At 34.3% G+C, this 25,088-nt stretch overlaps 2 long non-coding RNA genes across 3 annotated transcripts in view; one reads left to right on the forward strand and one right to left on the reverse strand.

The window, feature by feature from the left end:
* The window catches only part of LOC121070487, a 57,965-nt gene that overhangs the window by 12,719 nt on the left and 20,158 nt on the right, over positions 1–25,088 (forward strand). The window lies entirely within an intron of this gene.
* Positions 317–4,266, reverse strand: LOC121070497. The gene is made up of 3 exons (XR_005820118.1): positions 3,822–4,266; positions 3,616–3,698; positions 317–2,773 (listed from the first exon to the last, which is right to left on the reverse strand). It is a non-coding gene; the product is annotated as an uncharacterized LOC121070497 (long non-coding RNA).

Raw genomic sequence — 25,088 nt, forward strand, 5'->3', positions numbered from 1 at the left:
ATTTATTTATTTACTTTTCTAGCTAGTATAGTGTTTTTTCTGGGCAGTTTCCGAAGATCTGTCAGGGAAATTGCTCCTATTCAGGGGGACAGGACGTAAGGATATTTCCTCTCAAATTCAGCATGTAAGAGCTCTTAATTGACATTTCTGTCTTGTGTCAAATAAATATCTTTTTTTCCACCTAGCTAGTGGCATCTGTTTTAGCTATTTGGAGATCCAGAGTTGTGATTTCATAAATAGTGCATTTTAAGTGCATTTTACTCTTTAAATTATAATATGAAACTTCTACATGAAGACATGATACTGTCTACTTCTGAGTATTTAATAAGGACCAAATAAAAACAAATGGGTGCTGGAACTGGGAAGCACAGGTTCAGATTGTGTAGCATAAGTTACTTTATAGGTCCCTCTGACATTGATCTCTTCAAAATGTACCAAGAGCTCATTCCTGAAAAGAAAAATGTTTCTATTGTCTGGTGTCCTACTTTTTACACAGCCTAATTGAACAAAACAGACTAAAATGGAAACCAACTATTCTTAGAGAGCAGAGGGGAAGCATACTAGATTGCCACCAGGCAATGATTTTAATGACCTTTTAAAGAACTTTTAATGTCATTAATAGTGGTATGGTTGCAATTAAATATTCCACACCCAGCGTCCCCTCCCATAGACTGTCAGATTTACAGATAAGTGATGAGTTCTATTTCCTGAAAAACTAGTTATTTCTTACCTTTTATTGCTTACCTTTTATTGCTAGGACTTACATAAGAAAGACAAGGTTTAAGTTGGGTGAATTCAATGAGTTATTTACACACACACATATATATGTATATATATAAAATGAGATTTCCGTGTTTTTGGACTGACAGATTTCTGTGCTGCTCACTTTTGACCTTGTTATGTGCTTCATTCCAGAGAACCTTGAGAGATTTATTTCCATCATAGACAAGAAGGATTAATTTGAACTGTTCGTGTTGTTAAATAAACCTTTGCTGAAGTTACTCAGACATGAACATATTCTAATTCAAACGATCTTCTGTGATGGTATCAGAACATAAATTAATGAAGTAATTGCAATGGACCTTTCACCAGAATGACAACAGGTTTCACTCAATTAATATTTTAAGCTGTTTAGAATATTCCTGTCCAAGTGACATAAACCATTTGGGGTTAAAGTGCCTAGATATACGGGCTTTTTGCTCATGATGATCGTCAATAATTTGTTCATAAATACAGAAGGTTGGTATGACCAAGGTGGCATTGAGTAATCCCTACTTTAAAAATAATCTTTAATATTGACATATTTGTGAACTAACATGAAATGTCAAGGTTTCTCTTCTTAGGAGACTAAGTTAGACATCTGAGACTCTAAAAGTCATGAATTTGCTTCATCTTTATCAATCCTATTTCAACCAATTATATGAACAAAGAATTAGAGAATGGGGGTTGTGAGGACTGGAATTTTCTCTAACTTTGGAGGGCTCAGATTCAAGACACAGTCACAAGCTTTTTTGGTTGTTCACAAAAGGCTAGTGACATAAAAATGCCCAATGCAAGGTGTATTGCCTATGTCAGGACTCCACGTGCCCAAAGGAGGTCTGCAGTCTCCTTCGGCTCTGAGCGGTCAGGCTGCTGGATCATGGGTAGCACTGAGAGGGTGCCTCTGAGCAGCCCTGTGCTGGCTCCAGGGAAGAAGCCGTGTCAGGACCGGCAGCTGCCTGTTCCACAGCCCTGCCAAACAGCCAACTCTTGCCCAGCTGCTCCTGGCAGCTTAGGGATAGCTTAAAAAACAAACAAACAAACAAAACAGAACAAAACAAAAAAAAAACGCAGTCTTCAAGAAGAGCTTAGCATACAAATATATCAGTCTGACTATCTATTTATCTATAAATAAAGCCTTACCACTCAGAACTGCCTGCAGGATAAGCACTGTATAATAAGACAGTTTTTCAATACTTCTGTGGAATAGTTTCTCTTTGAAATCTGTGTATTTATTAAAATACATTTCCACATACCCTAACATATCGGCATAAATCTTTGCTAGTTTTTTTGTTGTTGTTTGGTTGGTCTTATATTATTTTTTTTCTCTTCAATGTTAGTTTTCAAATTCATGTTCATGTCTGCTGCTAGTATTCCTTTTTGTTGTGTTATTACATGCTTAATGTACTGTAATGATGGATATGCAAAAATTTATCAGCCAGTCAGCATGTAACACATAAAATACATTTAAATTCCCTTTAAAAATAAGTTCTTTTCACTAACAGAAAAACATAAAGTGCTTTCTACCAATTTATAGACTAAATTGTTAAAACAAGTTATAACAACTACATTTGTTATAATAAGGATCTCTGTGGGAAGCTAATTCAGAGAGAGAATTATGAATTATAATTTAATTTATGGAGAAACAAAAAGATATATTATGAGATGAAAAAGTGGGATGAACAAGGCTGCTCACAATTGCCATTTTAATCCAAATCCATAAACTGCGGAGTAGTGGAATTTGCTAGAGGACCTTTCTAGTTTACAAAAAATGAAACTCAATGGCTACTTTAAAACCTCATGTTCCAGAAGTAAGAACGTTAAGTAACTTTTTCAGTTGGTGTTTAGAACAAAAGACTAGTCAAACACTTAAAATGTGTATCTATGTATGTGTGATATTTATAAAATGCTTATCTAGAGACGCAATTCCAAGACAGGAACTTGTTTTCATCCCTCCTGCTGACACTCCTTTATCACTTCCACATGAAGTTTCAGTTCTGCTATTTCTCTTTATCTGCAGAAACAAAAGTAAGCTCTGTCAGGCATTGAATTCTTACTTCGTTTTTTAAAACAACATTGATTGGCAAAATCCTTTTGAACCTACCATATTACTTTTGTTGCAAAGTATTTGTTAAGCACAGAAGACCATGCTTGTTTCTGTACAGAATAAGCAGACATACACACTAAAGATAAGGAATATGTAGACTAAAAACTTTTTCTGGCTCTTAACCAGTTTCTATTCTCCTTATAATTCCATTTGTACTTACTCAAATTTCATCATGACTGCAACAGTTAGATTAAGTTATTATTTTTCAGGTCAGCCGTTCTTGAACTTCTCTTCCAAAACTTTAGCTATGTCCGTGCTTATGGATATTTTGATATTTCCCTTGCTCATTCATTAAATTAATCAGAACAAGAACTATTTGATTTTTTTTTCACTCTTTCATTTTCCCTCAATGGGAAAAACAAATAATAACACAAAGTCTGTGTTGCATCTCTTCAAGCACAGCAGCTGGCTGGAAAGGGGTGTGAAAACCAAATTTCAGGTAGCCTTCTCTCCAGCTGCAGTTTTGACCTTCCTGATTACTTTCTTTCCCCTGAAGAAGCTGTGCAATTAATTGGTTAGAAAAAGGAGGGTTGGAGGTATGGGGAGGAATGCTTGAGGGGGTATCTCTTGCATTTTTGCCTAGAAGCTGATTTTATTTCCTTCAGATTTCCATACTACTTTCTGCAGAATGTATGTTGCTTTATATTGCCCACTTTCATCAGCTTTCAGCCTCTATCTGACTTTGTCAATTCCTTCTTCTTGAGCACACATTTATTCTGCTCTTCTTTGAATGTTTCACTTACACTTACTTGTAGATTACCCTTGAGGGTTAAATCCTCTTCTCTGACCAGTCTCCCCCAAGGCCTAGAGGAACAATTTCCATGAGATAAGCCTGCCAACAATTAGGAAATCTTTATTGTTTGCAAAATTCTATATGAAAACAAGTTTCTCAGCACTATTGCTTGTACTGCTCCTTGCTTTCTGATAAACAAACTGTCACCACTTACACTCTTACCTTTTGAGGTTACAGAATTCAAAGAGTTTCTCCACTTTCCTCAGCTCAGGCTTCTATTTCTGTTCATTATCTCATTTCCTATCGTATGAGTCACCTATTTAGCCTCTTAGTACTTCTTTGTTTTCCTGTTAACCACATTCACTTGTTTTGTTGTGATTCTTGCTAGACCTCTTTCTTGCCACCATGTTTCATAGATGCTGGATAGTAACACGAAAGAGATTCATACTTCTCAAAAAAAAATGATCTCTTTATTACTTATTTACAAGGATATTCTAACTACAAGAACTCTGAGAAAACAGACTGAGGCTCCCTCCAGGTGCTTCATCTAAACGTTCTTCTACAAGTTCCTTCCAAAGTGTTACAAACTGTCTTCACTAACCTAAAAGGGTGCTTTGGAGTTTGCTATACATACATGGCTACACCAAAAGTTATTATGAGATAAGCAATTGTTTTTTTCTGCAGAGGTGGTATAGTCAGAGAAGGAAAGAGACAACAATTACTATCATAAAGCAAGGAACACGTGGTAAATTTCACCATCTGTACTCCAGTTAAGGACTGCCAAAAATGATTAAACGGTTCTAAATTATATACAGTTCTAAATTAAAAATTATTATATTAAATAACATTATAATAGTATTTAAGTATATATAAAACATTTAATATATATAAAATAAATTGTATGAATATTTTTAAGAACTTACAATCTTTATATATATATATATATAACCAAATCTGATATTTTTTTCTAATATTAGTAAATATTGCATGGCCATCTAATTAAAAATAGGCAAAACTCACTTGTATCAATTTTCTTCATGTCCTTCTCAGCTCAGTTGTAAACTTCTGACTCATTTTTACTCTAATTCACAGGAAACATAGTTCTTACAGAATTTTGGTTTTAGGTTTCTAGTATAACTTACTAGATTTTTATATAGTAAGTAAAATTAGGCTAAATATACTTTAAAAAAAAAACATTTTTAAATTTTACTTATTTGTTGAGCTAGGGGTGAATCAAGAAGTAGAAATGAATTCTAATGTTGGTATTGTCATACATTGTCTACAAAAGTCTGTATTCATTCAGTTTGAATTAAACAACGATTTTGCCTCTTGAACTTTTAGAGGACAATACTCCTCAGCTCCAATTTTGGACATTTTACCCCCTGGCAATTCTACTTCAGCCCTCCTTTTCTTTCGTGTACATTAAAGAAGCATTAATCTTCACTGCCAATGCACACAAGTGCTAGCTGGCTCACAACACAGGTGCCAAGGTCATTTAAATTATCTTCCTGAATTTGCACATAACCAGGTGGATAGCTGGTCTTTGCTTAGTAGATAAAAAGTTAAGGATCTAGGAGTAATTGCCATCTGTAGTCTTCTGCAGGCAGAAAAGAATGGAGTTCTTTCCATATTCTATACTAATGACTTTCATGACACAGCTAAGACCACTTTTAACTTCTAAATTCATAAAGCCAGAAAAGATTGTCAAATAACTGAGGCAGGCTGGTATCATATCTTGAGCCTTTACATTTGACCATGTGTGGAATCCATTGGAACCTTGTGAAGGTTAAAGAGACTTTAAAGCTTGTCACATTCAATTTCAGCATTTCTAACACAACTTTAGTTAAGAAAAAGAATTTTGCTGGGTTTTGTTTGTTTGTTGTTGTTTTATTTTTTATTTATTTATTTTTTTTTCAAGCAAGAATTCATAAACATCACTGACTTTGATCAAAAGAGGTATTTGAATCTGAAACTGTGTGAAATCAGTGACAGTTCAAAGTCAGAAACCATACAGGGTCTTCAGCCAGGGTAGTTGAATGTTTACCCTGACTTTACTGCTTTTATATCGAGATATAAGCACATACAGACTTGTGTATACAAAGAAATGGTTCCATATGCACTGGGTCTAATCAAATGTTTGTCTTCTCAGATCTCACCACCATCATCATGAATTGAATCTGATATCAAAAAGGGGCAAAATTTGGCTGAATACTTCCATGCATCAAAGAACTTTCAGTGGCTCTTTCCCTATTTAATTCTATGGCACCTAATCAGATGTAAGTTCATATTGTAATTTTCCCTCATTAGGACGCATATTCTTCTGCCCAGATAGATTTTAATGATGTACCAAAGAATTATTTCTGAAAAGTTTACCTCTGTGTCAAATTAGTTTGAAATCAGTTGACAGGTCCAAAAGTTATTAGAAGGTCAAGGACAGATGTGGCAGACATCTTATTATGAGACAGAACAAATCTTTAAAGAAACACACATTTAAAAGATAACACAGAGCATTTAGTCATTTTATTAAATTCTTGAATAAAGTTCTATTTTGATTTATAAATCAATAATGTTGGCTTACCAGTACTGAATAATTTTTCTTATTATTACTGTAATCCAAAACTAACCTAATAACACTACTGACTGAAGTATTTCAGATTCTGAGGAAGACCTATTACTAGGGTAAGTACATGGTGTTATGTCACGTTCTATACTGAAAAAATAATTAATTAGAGTGCATTTTGAGGTATGTGGTTAGATTTGATTCATTCTCTTATGTGACCTAAAATCTTAATGAAATTTAGTGCCAATAACTAATATTTCTGGACTTTATTTTTTACTGTTCTTGTGTAATGTTACAACTGATTCCTAGGATGATGTGCGAAAAATTTTAATTTTGAATCAATCATAGAAGGATAAGAAAATACAGGAAAATTGAGGTAAGACATCTCTGTTAATAAATTATTAAATTTATTGCCAGTTACAGAGAAATGTGCTGTCTTATCGATGTCAAAACAAGAACACACCTCTGAGAATTTAACATATGTAATAAAGAAACTTTGTTTTGTCAATCACTCTTGTGTTCATTAAGTTTTATTTGCCTTGAAAAAGAGCCAAACTGCATGAACCACATTATCACCAGGTATATGTATAGCTTTTATTTACTGTTGGATATTTCCTAAAGACTAAAGCATTCAGGAACAATATAAATATTTATCTATCAACAAGGGGAGAAGAACAATTGGCATGACCAGAGGTCTCTTCAGAACTGAACTCCAAAGATCTATACAAGTTTAATGTATCTAATCCTCAGATCTTAGGTGGTTTGCTAATGTTCATACAGATAAATTGCTGTCAAATTTGGGAAGTAAATTCAGATTTTCTATGTGTAAATATATTCTGTCAACCACTCTAATGCTCCTGTGGCAGACAAAAAGGAAGACCAAGAAACAAAAATAGGGAATCTAAGATAGGAAATGGAGTTTGCAGAGAACTACTTTTGCTCTCCTACATGGCTCATATCTACTCAGATGTTCATCAGTATTGTCCCTTTAACTAATAGAAGTTTAACAGTTTGACTAAAAGAGGAAACTTATCTGGAAAATACATAAAATTGTAAAGGTAGTGGATATGCTCATCTGTCTTGCAGAAGAGCTACAAGTACTTTCCCACGTTGCAGATTTATTCAGGGTCTAAACAGGCATTTGAAAGGGTAATAAATTCAATAGAAATTTAATCCATGATATTTTTTCAGGCAGACCAAGTCTTAAGCCTATGTTTATATTCTCTTGATTCCCTCTTCAGTTAGAGTTAAGGTAAGATCTCACTCATGATGACTTTATATCTTTATTTCTTTAATGAAAACTTTTTATATAATGAAAGTAGTTTTTTTTTTTTTATCTTTCATATAAGTCATCACATAGGTTTCTCAACAATATCTGAAGGCTTTCATTCCTTTTAGATGAAGCATTATAAATTTCAATTCCATTTTCCTCACTGCTGTGTTGGAAAGTGGTCTTTCTAATGGTAATAACCTTGATAAAGTAGAAGAAGGAGCTGACATTCTCATCTGTTTTATATTTCCCTCCATTTTTGTTTGGTTTTGTTTGTCTAGATAATAGCTTTCTGCCAATCCACACTTCCCAGCCAAATATATTTTTCTGCCCAGTCCCCCATTAGGGTGATTTTCAGGTAAAATGCCAAGAAAAACAGATAAAACAGAAGCACTAGGAAAACTAAATGTACTTGCATCAATTATTAAAGCCCTATAAAACAGATGATCTGATTTTTTTTTTTTACTCTTCTAAAGGCAAAAGAAACGATGGGGAAGTGGGGGATTACTGTTTTTCCATCATCTAACTGAATTTAGACTTCTTTTTAAGATGCCAATGTTGTATTAAATGCAGTGAGATGTCAAAGAGAAGAGCTTTATAACACAACCATGCTATTCTATTAACTTAATTTTAGGCAGCTAAAAATTAGACACATAATTAAACCTAGTGATCTGGGCTCCCTCAAAAGGCAATAGAAAAAAAAAAATGTCATTTGTAGAAGGCAATTTATCCCACTTGTTTTAGATACTTATTTTAGGATGAACTGAATCACCTTTGGAGACACAGTTAAGTTTCATATTTCAAGTTTTAAGAAACAGCTCAAACAGATCAAGGCCAGAATAATTACTCTGAGATCTATTCAGCTCACCCAAACCTCTGCAAACAATCCGGTATGCTTAAGGTGAACCAGTATCTGCCAGGTAGTCAGTGATGCACAACAGGGTGACAAGGCAGTCACCTTTCCAGCTGCCCTGAGTTACCTAATCCAGATTATCCCTTTTCCACATTGGATCACTTGAGGACAGCTCTCATTACTGCCCTCACTACAAGACAAGTGTCTCAGACCTGAGCTTTTGGATTCACAGCAAGAAGATATATCCACTTTGCCAGCTGCTTCCCATTGAGAGCTGCCTAGATTTCTTCTGTAACATCATTTCCTTATCAAACTATCACAGCCCAGTTAATGAGAAGATGCTTCAAATGTCTGCAATAGACACCATGGAAAAACTGAGGGCAAAAGATGAATACTACAGTAATTAGAATAGATGATGCAGATGTTAAAGTTGGTTGTCTCATTTCTTCACAGAACACAATGGCAAACTGCAGAAACTCACCAAAGTTTCCTCAGTACAGTTAGACAATTTATCTCTTTGGAGACCACACTAGAGAAATGTCTACCTGGTAATTTGACTACATATTCCATATACTATTTGATAAATACATGTATAGGTATTCCTACTGAATAATTCCATAATGATCTTTGAAAACATTACTTCTCGGTTAATAGTAACTAGCTTAGGAAAACTATTCATATAGTGTTTTTGTTTGGCTAATTTGATTTGTTTTTTGTGTTTTGTTTTTGGTTTGGGTTTGTTTGTTCGTTTTTTCATTTGTTTATTTTTGTGGGTTTTAGTTGGTTGGCTGGTTGATTAGTTTGATTTGGTTTTCCTTTAAGGAAGATGCTTGGCAACCACAAATTTCTGAATATTATAACATAAGACACTTAGTGTTCAATACCGTACATCAACAATAATAAGGTACATACTATAATTGAAGAAATGAGCCATTAGCAGAGTGAGAATTAGCCTGTGCGAATAGCAAGAGGCAATGAAATGAGGAATAGTTCTTACTGGTTTTATTAAATTGAATAGTCAAACCTTGGCATTTTGAATTCTTGTATAATTCTTTTTAAAGATAAGCTAGCAGTATTTGATTTTCATTCTTTAAATTTGCATAGTTTTCCTAGTGCCACAGTTTTATTTTGTGGTATAAAAATATGTTACAAACTCCATGGCTTTCTTATATGTGTGTTCCCAGCTCCTGTAATTTATTTGGGACCTTTCTTTCTTTAATGCTTTTTCTTAAACCTCAACTCTTGGAAATAAAACACAATTGCAGTTTATAGTTTACATTTTTTCAAAAGTACTCTTGGCTGAAAAGAATGATTTGAAAGTGTTATATGAGCCTACACAGAGCCTAAAATACCAAGAGGAAAATAAAAATTATTATGTCGATATTTTTTAATCTGGGGGGGAGGAAGGGTGATAGATGTAGCCCATGATTTCTGTGTGTCTCTGATTGTGAAAGACTGGCATTATCTGACTTATATCAGAGGAGACGTCCCAACAACTGTGGTTGATCCATTCAACTATACTGCCAATCTTTGAGATGAATCTTTTTTTGTCTCTGTCATTCAATTTCTATAGTTTTTAAAAAGCAATGTAAGATACAAAAGAGAGAATTAGTATGTCCTTGAATGTAAAGTTGTTATTTGTATGTCATGTATCAGTGCCCACCAGTTTATGCAGGGAAGAGCAATGAGAATAACCAAGGCAGCTATTTTGAGTATCGGTATGAAAGCAAACATAGATGAACTTATACAATAATAGACAAGAAAAGGTAGGATAACTACTCTCAAATATATGTAAATATATCAGAAAAGTCACAACATTTTAGTGACCTGACTTGGAATATGCTCTTTGGTTTCTTTTAATAATTATCTCACATCATCTTCAGACGACGGAAAGACACATCAAGGACAGTGTAGCATATTTTTTAAGTGCTTGATTTTAATGCTTTTTTTCTTTTTTCTTTTTTTTTTTTTTTAATAGTGCTTTTGAAAAGAACGTTCCCTTCTACAGCAGATAGGATTGCTCTATTGTCACCTTGCCAGCTGATGTAAAAACATTTCTAAAAAATACACAAAATTAGAAACTGGAGAGGAGTTGCTTGTAGATAGGTGTAGAAGAACAGAAGAAAAGGCCTTCAAGACCACAAGAAAAAAAAATATTTAAAGAATTAAAAGCAAAATGCACAAAATATATTATGAATGGGCATTCTGCTATCTTATCCAATGGCTGCAAAAGTCAATGTAATGATAAAAAGAAGTGGTGAGAAGCTTGTTAATGGGAAAGTAAATGAAAAGTCCTTATGCGCTCTGCTGCCATGATTTGCTATGGACAAGGTCATAAACTAAGCAGTTTTTCATCTGTGCTGTTTTCATCTTTAGTAACAACAACTTTTAATTTAAAAGCCAGTAACTGCTTTAAACCTGTGGGAAATGAGAACAGCTGTCTTCAGGTCATTGAACCAGGTGCCTTGGTTCACTTCAACTCACTTCGTTTTGCTGAAGAAGCTGGTGATTCTCTGTGTTCAGAGTTAGCACTTCATGGCTGCCTCTACATGAGTCACTGTTAAACCCCATCAGACCACTTATGTCCACCATTATGCCTCATTACACCATTTCTGTCCACCAATGAGTATTGTTTTACCTCTTTGCAACAGGGCACTCTGTTATGCTGCTCTTCTGGCTACTCAGTCATATGAGCCATATACTGTTAGGCAAAAAGGAAAGTTTAAGTGAATGGCAACAGATATTCTCACATATATTTTCCTTTCTCATTTTGTTTTTGGAGTACTTCCTATAAGCTATTTGCAATCTTTCTCCCATCATTTGCTGTTCATTCTCCTTGGCCCTCTACCTTTGACTTGAATATATCTAAGACTAAATAACATTTCCAAAACATCATTGTATGATCAGTCCTTTTGTTACAGAGATCCTCTTTGGCTCTGTCTTTCTGAAGTCTAACTCCAATAATGTGATTTTTTTTTTTTCCTCGCCTTTCTTTCTTTCAAAAGTACAAGCTGTCATGTTCAAATGCCTTATTGCATGATCAACTCCTATATGTTCTCTCCAGCAAGACTGTTGTCACTAAAGATTACCAAAGAATTCAGGTGGACTTAGCATTTTCTAGGGAAGAAGAAATATAAAGGATGCTATCTACCCCAACTTCTTTCTCCTCTGGGTTTAATGCACACAGGAGGTGAAAAGCCAGGAAAGGAGGTGAAAAGCCAGGAAATCTTTTACTGTTTTCTGATAGAAACAGACTTTTTGTAAATGTCATGTATTATTTCCCCAAGTTTCCAAGCTGAGACTTTTTTAGTCATGTGCAAAAATTCAGTCACTGTAAGGTTCATATGATAATCTCTCTCTCTTTTGTAGAAGAATAAAATGAAAAAAAAAAAAAAAAAAAAAGGGTATATCAACACAAGTTTGTAATTTTAAAAAGTCTCTGGATCAAATGCTTAATAGACTATACCAAGATTTTAAATATCTTTGCTATCCCAGAAAGCATGAACATATGAATGGAATGGATATACCTAACTTATTTATACCCCAATATCCAAGAAGCACTGGTGGAGGCAATACCAAATTAACAATGATATATTTGTTTTTCTACTTGCCTTTCCTGATGAGTCTTTTCTGCACAGGTGGCAATTTTGCTACAGACTGTACATTAATGTAATCACATCCAAAAAAAAGACTGACATTTTAAATAAAGAAAATCATGCTGTTGTTTTCTTTTTCATAAATATAATATTCTTGACGGAAAAAAAAATATTAATTACCAATTTAAAATCGGTTTCGACTCTGAGCCAAGATAATTATATCTAGTCCCACTTTTTTGCTGTCAGTTGTATACATTTGTTACAATAATCTTTTTTGTTTCACAAGATATTGAAGACCTAGTGTCTACTATTTTTTTTGGAGAAGAGATGAACCGTTGAGGTTTTTAAATATTTATTTGTAATGCTTATTAAAAATACCTACACTATTCTGAAGATATTATTCAAACATCAAACAAATATTTCAATTTTGCCCCCCGTTTAAGCAGAAAACTCAGAAAGAGCATTTCAGATGGCTATGTTTTGAAGTTCTGAGATCTTATGAGGGTGACATTTGTTCTAGCATTCATTTTCCACATAAGACAAAATGTCTACATAAAAATAGCTAACTTAGATGGGTAGGATTCACCACATTAATTTAAATGATCTAAAATGTCCATCCAGTCTATGTTAGTCATGTACTGTCCTCTGTGTTACATACAGAATTTGGGGCACCTGCAGAGAGAGACTGCTCTGGTCCTGGTAGGATGTGTAAGATAGGAGGCAATGGCTGTCCAGAAAAGATCAATGGCCGTGGAGGGAAATTATGATTCTCAATCTAGGAAAAAAAAATATACATATATATATATATATATATAAGTTCAGATATTAATAAAAGGCAATATCAATCTTAAAGCAATACTACTTTCATCTTCACAGCCTGCAGCTAATATCATTCATACTATGGGAGCTGCACAGACATACGACTGGATTTGTTTCCTTTTAAAACGGTATATTTCATACACATGCAAATAAATGTGTGAGGGTGCAAGTCTGCATCTAAATATCCAGTTTGAAGTAACATTTTAAAGTAGTATTTAACCACCCATTCAATTTTTTTTTGTTATAAGTAAAATAAAATGAAGTTTGATTGGATTGCAAAAATAGTCTGTAATTTCCCCATTTTCTACTCAATTGCTTTGATAATTGCTTACTTTGGGAATTTGCTAGAATAAAGGAGCTATAACTGAAGGACCTCTTCAGTGTAACAAGTGTAAGAATGACATGATGAGACTTCAAGCAAGTTGGTATAACTTACCTCTTCCTTATGCCTTAATCTGAACTATACTCTTAGTAAAGATCCTGTTCACTTGGATCTATCTACCTTTGCCCTCCCAACACACCCTCAATGTATGAGATTTTTTTAAGGTCAAATCAGCTAGAGTCAAGATGTTGTAACTCTGTCTATTATTGCATTTGATGCTCTAGCTTGTCTATAAGTATCTTAAACAATTGCTGAAGGATGGTTGAGGTTATGAGTTTGCCAGAGAAGTACCGTTAAGGGAGAGTAACTCTTCCATTTAAAAAAAAAAAAAAAAAAAAAGGTGAATCATGTGAACAAAAGGAAAACAATAGTAATCATCATCAGATATTTTCATATCAAAGTTATTGGGAAGTGTACAGACAAAATACCCACATGGCTTTGAAGATCAGAATTTCTGCTGGATTCGATAGAATTGCTTCTATTTACATTACTTTTAATTTTAGTGACTGTTGCTATTGCTTTACATATTTACAGGCTTTTGAAATGTCTGCTTTTCAGTCAGTAGTGCTTATATTGCTTATATTATATTTTTAATACAGTTTTTTATGGTCTCATTTTTAGAGGTGCTGAGCCATTAAACGGTTCCTTCTGAGTGACAGCTCTGAGTACTTGGCACTATTAAAGATTAGATTGTATGAGTAACTAAATATGTTTTTATACATCTAAGTTCTGTTGTCCATACCTGAAAATCATGACCTAGTGTTCCCACATCAGAATGGGATTTCTAATAAAAGATTCTTTCAGTCATTAGTGAATACAGGCAACTCATTACAATAATAGTTAAGAATTTGTTTTGCTTAGTGCCTTGCATCAACAGAATCTGATACACACAGAGATGTTAGCTGACAGGTTTTCAAAAGACTTTTTTTTTAGTTTTCTGGAGGGAAAAAAAAAAAAAAAAAGAGCACAAAGTCCAAAGTGCAATAATTTTCTCTTATATTTGCATCTGATACAAACCAAAACGCCTGTCATATATACAAATAAAAGACCGTGGTCCATCATTGAAATGCCACTCTTTCAAGTCATTACAGCTGCTTAATGATACATAGCATTTCTATAGAAATAAACACTAAGCAGAAGATTCACATGGTTGAAATTACAGTGAAAGTAAGTGGATCGGAAGTAATGATTCAAATGTGGATTTGTTAAAAACGGTAGAAAGAATTCTTAGAGTTTTGATTTAAATATTTTCCTCTTCATAATGTGACTGCATTTTATATCCAGTGGTGTTCTCAAACAAGAACAATTTTGTAGAAGTGTTTATCAAATTAACAATTAACATTAAAAATTAATGTTAAAATCATTTTCATCAGAATGTACTATTTTGATAAAATTAGGTGCATAAGGATGAGTCAGTTCAGATATATTCAGAAAAGAAAATAGTACAAGGGTGGGCTTATTCTTTTCCTTAATTCAAGTCAAACAAGGACTGATTTCCCATAATTTCTCACTTTTATCCTTCCTTTTCCCCCCGGTTTGCTCTGTTGTCCTGGAATATCCCATTTTCCAAAAGGACAACTTCCCTCCTTTACTGTTTCTATTGTCCAAATCCTCAGAGGGGAGAGTGGGAGTGAAATGTAGATTTTTTTTCTACTTAGGAAACAGTGCAAAGAATTAGAACTATTTTGTTCTCTTCAGGAGATTGATAGTTTACCTGGTTATTCAGTCCTCTTTCCCTCATTGTTGCTTTATTTCACATGATGTTATATTGTAGTGAAATGTAATAGAAGTAGATTCTGTTATCTAATTTATTCTGTTTTATTCTTCATTGCAATTAATATCAGAGTTCATTGCAGGTTAAGAAATTTTGAGTTTATATTGTGTTGATATAAGCTTTGTGTGAATTCATGTGAAATTCATCTCAATAAATTTTATTCATCTAAAAGTTAGACAGAGCAACAAATCTAGGTTGGTCTTGTAGGCTCTACCTGCATTTAATTGGGTATCTCCAGAGAACTATTCATCCCACCAGCTCAAAACAATTATATCGAGATGGTACAGAATGTTTCAGCTACAAAAGGATCCTGCTTTTTTAGCTTAGATTATGTTTGCATGTTTTATAAGTAAAATCTGGTGAAATGAGTCCCACACCATATCAAAGTCTTGAGTTTTTCCTACATAAGAAATGATGCAGTGTGTCACACATTAAGAATTATAAAAATGTTCAATCTAATGTGCAACAAGAAATAAAAACAAGAAAGAAAAAGAATTTTAAAATAATATTTTTAGTGTGTCACTCCTTTGTTCTGGTTCAAATAAGAGTTTAGTATATGATTTTTTTTTTGGTCTTCCCTGTGGGAAATATTTGTTTTAATTAATAGTTTTCAGAATGACAAACATATACCACAACAGGGATATTTCTCCTAGTCTACCTGAAAAGCTACCTTTCAATTTATTATTCAGTGACAATATCAAAGCCATTTTCACTGGTGTTATTTAAAATAAATTTCAGGGACCAATATGCCATTAAACTAATTAACCAATAACATGAAAAAAAAAAAAAAAAACTTCATGGGAATATATACTAGTTACTTGTGTCTTAAGGATGCATGTTTAACATTTCTAAGTGAGGCTTCAATGTTAATAGTTTTTTACCAAGTAGGGTTCATAAACAGAATCCTGCTAGCAGTGGGAAATTGTATACTGTATGGTACACTAGCCAAGAAGCAAAAGGAACAATTTATAAGGCATCATGATATTATATGAAAAAAAAAAAAAAAAAAAAGAGTATATCCAGAGTTATATTTCATACAGGTAATGGCAGTGTTCAAAGTGTGGGTGTCAGCCCTCTTGTCTCAGTTCTTATAGTGGTTTCTGCAGTTTTTCAACCTATCTTCCTATCTTCTCTCACCACTACAGCCTGACTCAGTAAACCAGTACAACAAAAAAGAGTGAAGGAAGTAAGGTAATTTGTGCTATGTCCTCATTTGGAGTCATGAAAAATATTTGTTACCTCACACTAGAGCCTAATGCATTGTTGGTCATAATCTAACTTGTTGGTCGTAATCTAACTTCTACCCTCTGGCCTTGGAACAGTAATGCTGTCTTGCCTGTCATCCTGACATTAAATATTTGACATACCTCTAAAGATACAGCCCACAGGTTTCAATACATACTAACCACAGACTCTAGAAATGGATGTTTAAATGTGAAAATAAATATAGAAGTGTGATAAAAAGTCTAAAGTGTCCTGTCATACAACCTATAAAGTGTAGAGAGAAAAAAAAATAAAAAAAAAATATAAGTAAGTAATCCACTTAATGAATTTCTCTATGAAGTGATTTCAATGAGGTAAGAGAGTAGACATGACTCTACACTTCTGCATGTGAAGTGGTTTATACAAAGTGGTCACGGTAGTAACTGAAGCAAAATGAATAAATTTTACCTTTGCTGTGCAATGACTAGATAAGCCATCAAAATATACAGCACACGCTTTGCTTTTTTTCCTATGTGGAACATAGTGGAACTTACCACTGCATACATACATACAAACATTTCACATTTGTTGGGAAATTACCACTGCATACATCAACAAGAACAACAAAATAAAATGTGCTAATAAGCTCTGTGGGGAAAGAGCCACGCAAAATAATTTCCAATCAGAAGCAAGCAAAGACCATTTTTTCCAGAACTGGAAATATCATTTATTGCCTGATTTATTCAGAATTCAGAGAGCCATGGTACTGATTTTTTTTTTTCTACAAATAGTGCTTATTTAGAGTAAAGGAAGCAAACGCTAGCTGTGAGCTATCACAGGAATGTCTTCAAAGGAAAAAAAAAATCTTGTCAAGTCTTGTCTAGGTAACAGCTGAGAATTGTACTGTTTGTTTCATATTTTTCTCTTCAAGGAAACAGTTCAAGGCCCTGCAGCATGTCCAGAGAAGGACTACGAAACTGGTGAAAGGTCTGGAACATAAGTCCTATGAGGAGTGGCTGAGGGAACTGGGGTTGTTTAGTCTGGAGAAGAGGAGGCTCAGGGAAGACCTTATTGCTCTCTACAACTACCTGAGAGGAAGGTGTGGGGAGCTGGGCATCGGCCTCTTCTCGTAGATAACTAGCGATAAGACTAGAGGGAATGGGCTGAAGTTCCACCAGAGGCGGTTTAGGTTGGAAATTAGGAGAAATTTCCTCTCAGAAAGAGCAGTCAGGCATTGGAATGGGTTACCCAGGGAGATGGTGGAGTCACCTGGGGGTTAAGTACAGAGTCCTTCAGTATGTATCTTCATATATATCAGTATATATCTTCAGGGGATACTACAGGTGTGTGTAGAGAAGCATGCACTGCAATTGTCTACATTTCACCAGGTTCAGTCTTCTGATGTAAATAAAAAAATTTCTATTTTATGGTTAGTGTATTCTGGGTATATTTTAAATACATATTTCACCTGAATAATAGATGTGGGGGAAATAAAAGAGAAAAAAAAAAAAAAGTTGAAACATGACTCATGATGATGAGGTAGGTTTAAGAGAATGCCAATTTAATGCATCTAGAACTGGTGGTGGGTGAGATAGTGGGCAGAGGAAAGAGAGAGAGAGATTTCTTTCTCTCTGCCGCCAAACATTTCAAACTAATGACCTATAGTTAGTTTTATGGTTTTACGTATTTACCCACCTGAAGCATCTGTGACTTCTGCAAGTTACTATATAGGTGCAGCAGTCCTTTTATGTGTACCAGATTGCAACTAAACCACTCAGAAACAGCAGCAGAAAATGTGCAAATGAATATGTAACGCCCGCTTAAAGCTTATGTTAACTCAACTGCTGCTTTGATGAATTAGCAATGGGTAGTATGTGCTCTGTCTTGTTAAACAGCAAGTTCTACAATACAGTTGTTTGAAAGCCCTACAAAATGAAGAAATACCTAACATGCATATTGTGCAGTAGACTATAATGTTAATAATAGAAGGAACATATTATGAAACATAAGTATCAATGAATTAAATTCTAGAGAAAAATTATACTTTCAGTAGAAGGAAGGGAGCTGTTGGGATTTTCTACAGAAAAAAAAAAAAAGCATCATTTCACAAACTTCTTTGGCACTGTAATCTGAACAGATGTGCGTTTCAGCTCTGTTTCCTTGGCCTTCTCTGAAGTTCATTTATTCCAGACAGGTAATCAACTGCTGCTAAAATAATTTTGCCCTTGAATGAGCCAAATGGATGTTTACGGATAGCAACGAGTCTATCCCATTCCCAGCTCACAGTTTAGGTCAAGGATTATAAGCACAGCAGTGTACAGCCCATACTGAACATGTGTCCAGATGATGTTGATATTCAAAGGCTGTTATCTTCCCACAAAAAAAAAAAAAAAAAAAAATCTGAAATTCACAGGAGCAAATGAGAAATGCCATGGTAACTGGGTTATTGACATTAGACACTGGATAGTTGCCTATTTCTGCACTGTTCTATAGTGCAGACAACTCACAGGTACAATCCATGCATTTTCCTGAATGAATTAGAGAAAACATGCACAACAAGAAAGTAATTCAAGATAGAAGGTAAGCCAGGCCTTTTGCTTTCTAGGCAAAGATGCTACATCAAGCTAAAGCAGCTGTGTTACCTTGGGTGACCTTCTGGTAATGCTCATTATCAGCTCTCCTGTTTCAAGCAGCAGGAAAATCTTGGTTTACTTTACTGAGGGTTGTAGTACTTCTCAGTAGAATGAGATAACCCCTTTCTTTCAGATACAAACATTAGGAATAAAAACAAAATGGATTTAAGATAAGATCCAGCTTGCAGCTCAAGTTTCCTATGGAAATTTCTGTCCCAGCAATGTGCTTGTATATGACTGCCTATATTTATGTACTACAATATTAATCCCAATTTACAGCTTTAGGAATCTGGTAACAAGATCAACCGAAAGGGAGAGCCATAGTCTATCATCTATATATGAGAACACAGTGTTCTTCTGAGCTCCATTTTTTTAAGTCCTGATTCTTGAACTAAGAATGGATGGGAATTAATCAAAATAATGAATGGGCTTTGTAAACTGAAAAATAAATAAATAAATAAATAAATAAAACACTTTATAAAAACAGTTCCAGATGTTGCAACTTTCACAGTATTTTCAAAGCTAATTAACATTTATAGTTTGAAGGCAAAAGTGACAATATTATTAGGAGAGTCATGACATGTTTCCCAGGCACTCTATCTGCACACTTTTATGAAACTGGCAAAACATACTGCTTTGGATATTTGGGCAAGAAAAAAAAAAAAAAAAAAGACATAAAAGTATATTTAGGCATTTTATCAAAGGTTTTTAAGACAGTATGAGGTTTTGGACAGCAAGGTCTGAGATTGGAGTCTGAAACTAACATACTTTGTATGTACTCATTTAAATATTGAGGTAAACACTGAGCATATATCTCTCTTTTAGCATAATCAGTTGCCTGAATATAAGGAGATGTGTCTTAACATTTTCATCTAATTTATATTATTTTATTCAAAGTGAAATCGTTTAATCAAAAGCGACCAAGACTCTCCTCCCTCCCACTCCCAGACTGCTGAAGCGTAGTGATTAGGGTAGTCCTTAGGGACATAAACAATTGCTGCTCAAGTCCCCTCAGGCAGAAGATAATTCTGCATTTTGTGGAAAAGTGTTTACTTAATAAGTAACTCAAGGAAAGTTCCATCAAATACCTTAACTACTTTATTTCTCTTTTACAGAAAACCTGACAATTAATGTATGCAAAATCAGTGGTCCTTTTCAAAATTATTGGCTTGAGTCACATCCTCAGATAGCAGTTAGAAATGAAGCCCCTCCTCATTTGCAATTAGGATTTATATATATATAATATATATATACACACATACATATATACAGTACTTAGAAATTAGGCCCCCACATAGGTTTCAGGGAAGAAAGACAAAAGGAACCTTAGCACGTATTTGGAACTGAACTTACACTGAACCCTTCATGAGCAAAAGTACTTTGGCACTTCTAATTTCCACCAGGGACTTGAGCTGGAAATGACTGTGCTCTAACAGAAAGGCTTTTCTTCTGGTATTTCCAGCTGAGATGCCAAGTGGAAATGCTGGAATCTGATAAGACAGCTTACTTTCATAGATGTTTATCCAATTTTGACCTGAACTGTAAAATTTTAGAGATCTGGCTATCTCTGTAAACTGACATTCAAGTCAGTTAGCAGAACAATCTTCATTAATTATATTCAAGCATACATTTGTTGTTTTTATAGAAAACTTCTGTCTTTTCATAGAAGCCAAAACAGCTGAAATATCACTAGTATAGGTTAATACAATGGTGAAAGAAGGTACCTGATTAGATGGTGTTAGAAAATAGTCACTGATTGGCCTTCCAATCAAAAGAAATACATTTGAAATGTTCTTAAATTGAAGTGAGAAAAAATTTTACATTCAAGCCCTGGTGTAAAATGCAGTGAAATCACTAAAAAATCTACTGTTAGATTTGGTAGTCTTTGGAACAGTCCTGTAAAGTTTGACTTCATTTATATTGCCCTTAACTCTGTTAAGTTCTTAAGAAGTATTTTAACTTAAATTGTTACAGGAAGTGAGATCTTGTCCAGTTTCTTAATGGAAAAACGCTTTTCCATTCCTCATCCTGCTCTAGCAACACCAGACTATGATAGTCTGTATAAACTGATAAACTGTGATGCCTATTCTCTGAATGCATTTCTAAAACATTTATTATTAATATGTGTTCAGTTCAAGAAAACTAATACAAACATTATAGAATCATAGATTATCCTGAGTTGGAAAGGACCAACAAGGATCATCAGGTCCAATTCCTGAATCCACACAAGAACACTCCAAAAAATCAGCTAATAATGTACCCTTAACGGCAAACTAAAAAGAAAAGCACTCTCTGACCTGGTAAAACAGCTGTGTATCATTGAAGGACTGAACCCACTAAATTATTATTGCTAACTGCTTGTGTTTGCATCAGTTTGTGAAACAGTTTCATTCCCCTGTGCTGGGGAATAAAGTATTATTTTCTTCTCTAATGGCTCCAATGGTTAAAATGAGACCTTCATATGACTATGCCTGATAATCCACAATCATGCCATGCTTTCCGCACCAGCCATTATATGGATATTTTCCAGTAAACTCTTGCTTTTAACATCCACTAAAATTATGCAATTTTTACAATCACTTGATCAGTTTATACAACACACCTGTCACAAATGTTCTGGATGAATGTATACTTTATATAAAAATTCACTCTGCAAATAGAACTATACTGATACAACTATAAATAAATACCTTCCATCAACAAAAATGAAGATTACAACTAGGCATTTTTCCTTTTAATAAAATCTTAAGTTATTATAGCTTGTATCAGAAAATCAGCACACTAGACCAAGAACGAAAGAAAATAGCAGGGCAGAAGTTCATCCATTCAGAGCTTTCAAAGTAAGGGCCACAAGCTTATGCTAATCAGGTCTTCTTATCTGTTGCCTTGTAAGAGACTGTCTCTTTCAGATGCAATGAATTAGAAAGCCAGTAATTAATGTGCAAACAGAATGGAATTTGAAGCCAGTATAGCTATTAAGCAGCAATGCAGAAAAAGACATGGAGTAGAAAATAAATCATATGCTATTCTTACTCAAGTTTCAAATGACTTTAAAACCTCCACTCAATAACTGTAACTGGTTACTACTGCTTCCAGGATATCAAGGTTCAGTTAAAGTTCCTACAATATACTCTCAGTTCACTAACTTGGCTGAAAGGAAAGAAATTGCTCCTTTAGTCTCAGCAAGTACCTTCCTCAGACAGTCTGTCATCTTTTTTCAGATGTTCTTCAGGTAATTACCTCTCACCCAAGCAATGATCTCGGCATAGTATGCAGAAAGCTGAGGAACTCTGTCATCTGGGCAATACAAAGCCAAAGATGTGGAGAAGAATGGCATCACTGTATTTTATAGTTGCACAGCCGAAGATGTCATACTGTTCCCTTTAGTGACTACATACATGATTTTAAATAAGATGGATGACATAAAAGTCTGCCATGACAAAGTATTTGGTTTCTTGGGTAAAAGAATCATTCTGAGGTTAATCTTCACATAGGGTAAAGAATGGCACTCTTGGTCATGTCTATGCCCACTTTTGCCAGGAACCATAAATGTCACATAAATGATGCGCCATGTGAAAAGTCACTTGTGACAGTTCTGAAAGAATCTGCTTGGACGTAAAATGTATTTACCAGTATCTTACCCAGCCAAAAGATATTGATTCAAAGATCAAGAAAGGCAGATGCAGTGTTGCTGACATTTTTTTTAAAGGGTCATATGCAAAATATGTCTCTGAGGGGCTCAGAGAGAGTTTCTAAAACGATTTTCTGATTACTATCTTCCCTACAAGTGGTATATATATTTTCTACTGCCTCATTTACTTACACTGTATACCTGAACTCTCAGAAAGTCTGCTTTAAACCAAACCTGTTTTGGTTGGTTTATATTGAAGAGCTCTTGGGTTTCCCAAGAGTGCCATTCCAAACAGACAAAGAGAGAGAGCCTTGAGCATGAGAGGATACTCAGTGACTACTTTTCCTTCTCTTTTGAAGTAGTGTAAGCACATAGTAGCTTTGATGAATGTACATAGGTATAAACTGTGTATAAAAGACATTTCTAGACTTCAATAACTAGGTTTGAAGTTAGAGCACCTACTAATTTGTTCCAGAGGGCAACTGCTTTTGAACCAGAGAATGCATTTATATCATGTCTACTATGAAGTGATAAGCTGTGTAATTCAAAGTACAGTGGAAAGTCTTAACTTTATCCATGCTTAATAGTACACAGCTCTTGCATAAATGCTTTGGGAAATACTGGTGACATTGTAAAAAATCAGAGGAAAAAAAAAAAAAAGAAAGAAGTTTGAGAAAAATTCTAACTCTGGGACTGTATATGCCTATTGTTATTCTTCATGAATGCTTACTGAATTGCTGTGTGCCATATTCTCTCAGCCTGGTAAGAAGTCCAGTAGCTTTTCATATTTTATTATTCAGTGAACAAAGACATAGCAGGTTTAAAAAAATCACTATATTGGTAACCATCTATTACTAGGAATTAAATTACATTCCAAGTTAGCCTGAAGGTTCTCCAGGAGATGAATTAGCTATCACATTCTCTGTAGCTAAAAAGCCAAGAGTAACAAAACTAAGATAGGTAAGTTTACTGTCCACACTGTCAGAAGTGTAAACTGACATGAACAGTTGTCTATAATTTCTTTTATTCCAGCTTCTTGAAAACAAGAGGCTAAAGCTAGATATGTTATATTCCCTGCCTTCAGGTTTACATGGTGAATGTTATGAAGCACTGCAATGAAATGGACAGAACAGCAACTACTTTGTAATTCTCTTTAAGGAATATAATTAAGGAATAATTAAGGAATATTTAAGGAATAATGAAGTTTAATAGCGGGTGAAGGGGGTTGCAAACAATACTTCTATGTCCAGCTAGTAAATATGGTTAAGGTCTGTGCTTAAAGTCAATATGGATGCAGTTTACACCACCAAAAATATCAACCAAATAAACAAACAAACAAAAAAAGAGTAGTACATACCAGCACTTATTTCAGTCAAATACCAGATTCTTGCCTGACACAGTTCAAAGGTAGCTACACTCACATTAAGAGGGTTATACTGATTTATACCTGCTCACAGTCTGGACTTAGATATGATGCATGGTGGTGCAGTCATGATAGTTGCAACTGAGAGTCTGAGGAATAAAGAAAAGGCAAAATGGTAAACCAACAGGAATGGTTTGGGACCTACCATACACTTATTCAGTATTTCACTGCCAGAATGAAATTTATTTATACAGATGCATATTTTTAAAAGTAAACCCAGCCTGAGTTTAGATTGGAAGATTGGAAGAAAAAGAAATGGCAAGTGCTATGCTGATTCACCGTTTACTGAAATAAAATATAATAATATATCACGATTATAATAATATATCACTATTGTTACATTCATATTTTTAAGTATTCTGTAACCAATCAGGCTAGATATTTAACTTTGTATTACCAACGACTTTCATGAGGTTTTCAATTCTTTGCATTGAATTTGCACTCCATATCTTACATGGAGTATTTTCTATATTTCTCTGATGGTATTCTTTCTTATTTATGATTCTTGCATGCAAACAGCTTTTTAAGTGTTCATCAGCTGGCTATTTTCCACTTGATGTCAATAATTCTTTATTCAGCCATTTATTATAATTATTTTCACTGCATCCAATGGGTGATGTCACTAAGACAAGAGTTATAATTTCAGGTGGGAGATGTAAAGGAGATCAAAAAGCTTTCAAGTAACAAAAATTCTCTATTTATGCAAGGGTTCTAAGAAACAAAGAAGGCAATAAGAAACAAGCAGACAACAAAATAGGATTCAAATAGGAGCAAAATTATGTCTAAACATACGAATCTTCAAAGTTTAACATGGATTGTCAGCAGTTCTTTCAGAAAATCACATTCCTGAAATTGCAACTGTAGAACCATTCACCAGCTATACATGAATAAATATTTCTCTTTATCAAATAAGATTTATGGGATATTTTGCATTCTGACAGATTATAATATATTTGCATATAATAGTTCTAATTTAGAATGCTTGAGTTATAAATAGATGGGAAATGCGGCATAAATTAACACTGTTATGAAAGACTGATATGTTTTCCTTATAAGCTGTAGATTGCTTCCATGTCTAAGAGAAACCAAGCTACTACACAGTTGAGGTTCTCTGAGGTAAGGATGCATTTGTTTTTTAAGGCAGTCACAGTGCTCTTGAATTGTGAGATGTGCTATCCAAATTCCTCTCCATGTTAACTGTTACTGACCTTCAGCTGCAGAAAGCAACAAGTAGGGTGACTTAATTTGGCACCTGTTCTGGGGATTTCTATATAACCGAAGCCAAAAGCAATCCGTATTTAGGTGGCCTGGCCTGTTCTCAGCACATACTGTATTTTATGTTGGA

The sequence above is a fragment of the Cygnus olor genome, chromosome 1 (assembly GCF_009769625.2).
Source record: "Cygnus olor isolate bCygOlo1 chromosome 1, bCygOlo1.pri.v2, whole genome shotgun sequence".
Lineage (NCBI taxonomy): Eukaryota > Metazoa > Chordata > Aves > Anseriformes > Anatidae > Cygnus > Cygnus olor.